Below are 2,833 nucleotides of genomic sequence, written 5' to 3'. Positions count from 1 at the left end.
GCTTCTAATCTCTCCTGCCTCTCCTTCTATCTGGCATCTCTCAGTCCCCTGCCGGAAAAGTTCCCAGCTTTTAAGAGCTCATGTAACTAGATTGGCCCCACCTAATAATCCAGGATAATCTCCCCATCTCAAAATCCCTAACCTTAATCCCAAGCTTTTGTTTAGGTTTAGGACGTAGACATCTTTGAGAACCCTGACTCTGCCTAGCACAGGAGTTTCAATGTCCACTATAATATATTTAATTTCCAAGAACTCTTGGTTCCTTTTTTTAAAGATTTTAATTAATTAATTATTTATTAACGTTCTTAGTTTATTAATCCTCTCATGAAAAATCTGCACAATCACCACAGATAAAGCCACTCCTACTGTTGTCCAATCTCCAGCTCACTTTTTGCCAGCACCAGCACCGGCTTTTGCAGCCCCCCTGACTTTCTTTATTCTGTTCTTGCGTTCCTTTCACTGTTTTCTTGACGTCTTTTTCTTCTCATACAGGCCGTGTCTTGCAAGTCTATGTTTGGGTTCATTTTTCTTTGCATAATCCAAGGAATCATAAGTCATGCCAAAGCCAGTTGTCTTGCCACCACCAAAATGGGTTCTGAATCCAAATACAAATATGACATCTGGTGTGGTCTTGTACATTTTGGCTAGTTTTTCCCGAATTTCTGTCTTAGGTACTGTTGCCTTTCCAGGGTGAAGGGCACCAATGACCATCTGTTTCCGCCGAAGTAGTCTGTTGGTGATAGTTACTGTGTCGTTCATGATGGCGGCTGAGCTTCAAGAAGCCGGGGAGGAAAAAGGCAGTATTTTATTTATTTATTTGAGAGAGAGACAGATAGCTAGAGGGAGCACAAATGAGGGGGGAGAGGGAGAAGCAGGCTCCCCAGTGAGCAGGGAGCCCAACGTGGGGCTCGATACCGGGACCCTGGGATCATGACCTGAGCCGAAGGCAGACACTTAACCAACTGAGCCACCCAGGCACCCCTGTTCTTTTTTGTATAGCAGATTTTTGTTTCATGTTTGGGACATCTTTACTGCTCTCTCTGAATGTAATAATGATAGTTTAAAAAAAATGTTTGTTTTCTTTTCCCTGTGTAGTTTGTTTCTCGTAAGTTGCTTTTTTGTGTGTTTATTTTGGTCCCTATCTTCCATTGTGAAATTATCTGTTGGTTTGGGGCTGCCTGCTATGGGCATTAAGCAGCTGATTGGTCTCCCCGGGTTCCACAAGACTTGTAGGTCCTGGGTTTGAGGGTAAGGTGATCTGGCTTACTCAGTATCAACATTTTAGTTTTGTTTTGTTTTTCTTGGGTTGGTCAAGTTCTTGGGAGATGGATCTTTCAATCCCCTGCTTTCTAGGTATTCCTGCTCTTATAGGCCTGGCTGTCCACATTCTGGGAACCAAGGAAGGGGAAGGTAGGAAACCTTACCATTCATGACGTGAACAGCTAACGAATTATAGAGCAGAGCTGGGGAGGGAATTGACCTACCTAATTCCTTTTTAGGTAGACTTTCAACCAATCTTCCCGGTTTGAACTTTGCTTATTATACCCACAGATACCTGGTGCCAAGTCCTGTGGGTTTGGAAGCTCTGAGGTGGAATTAGGTTCTTCCTGGCTTTCCCCACTGCTAGCTTAGCAACCAGCTTTCTCAGATCTGTAATATCAATTATCATTATGTAATCTCTCAAATCCTCTTGGTCCTTATGGATTTATCCCTTTATTGTAATTTTAGTAGCATGGGGAGGAAGTAAGGATGAATGAATGTTTATTCACACCACTGAATTATGTACTTTAAAAGGGTGAACTTTATGGTAGGTAAATTATATCTCAAAAAAATAAAATTTTGAAGTCAACGAATGTGTGCCCTGTGCCATCTTTCTCCCAATGTGTGCCTCCTAATTTTAGAGGTGTGACTAGTGAGCCTGAGAAGCCCAGAATGGTGATGGTTTTAAGTGATTACTTTTAAGTGAGAGTTCAGCTACATCCACTCAGGTGTTCTGAGTGGTATCTGGCCTTGCAGAGTTGTGTTTTTGGTGACAGTGACACAGACTTTGGTTCCTCGGCCCTGACCTTGGGCACTTGCCATTCTAGCCTACATCATTTCTCCAAGAGGGGCACTGGTGCTCTGGAAAACTAACCATTCTTGCAGGGGGGAAATGGCCTGTGAGTCACTGAGTCAGAGGCCAGATGAAAAATGTGTGAACGTTGCTAGTCACTTCGTTATTAAACCTAGATATCATTGATACAGTTTATACCGTACAATAGTCTAAAGGATAGATGAACATATTTGAGAACAGTGATGGTGGACAGTCCAGGGCAAAAAGGGCTGTGGCCCCCCGTGCTTCCCTCACCACCCAGCTCCCATGATGTAATTCGATAAACACACAGAATTCGAAACGGCTTTAAAAAAATAAGGAAGAGTAAGTGGTCTATGGCTTTTCTTAACATAGCCCAAATCAATAAAGTGAGATCACTTTCTATTACCATTCAGGGATTTACACGTTTACCTTCCATTAGTATGAAGCACTCTTTCCTGCCAATACCCATTTTTACACATTTTAAAAGATGTTTATTTCATAATCACAGTCAGTCTTTTACATGGCTGAGAAGACAAGATGGTCATGATATTTTCTGAAGCAATTAAATATTAATTACCAGACATTAAATCAATATTTCTCCAAAACTTGTTTTTTATTTCTTGGGCTTCTGAATCCTCCCCCAGTATATGTATCTAGTTTACTTGCACAGTTCAAGCATTAAGAGTCTGTCTTTCTGCTGGAATATGATCCCTTTCTCAAAGTTGTGGTGTCATATGCCTTCAGTTATATGACTAATCA

The 2,833-nt window shown here is 41.7% G+C and overlaps 1 pseudogene; it reads right to left on the bottom strand.

The window, feature by feature from the left end:
* Positions 1-384: 384 nt before the first annotated feature.
* LOC113252655 (40S ribosomal protein S24-like) lies at positions 385-759 on the bottom strand (annotated as a pseudogene).
* Positions 760-2,833: the final 2,074 nt, after the last annotated feature.

This window comes from Ursus arctos, unplaced genomic scaffold, assembly GCF_023065955.2.
Source record: "Ursus arctos isolate Adak ecotype North America unplaced genomic scaffold, UrsArc2.0 scaffold_6, whole genome shotgun sequence".
Classification (NCBI taxonomy): Eukaryota; Metazoa; Chordata; class Mammalia; order Carnivora; family Ursidae; genus Ursus; species Ursus arctos.
The sequence above is the reverse complement of the archived record's forward strand: the minus strand, read 5'-3'. Positions and strand labels throughout refer to the sequence as shown.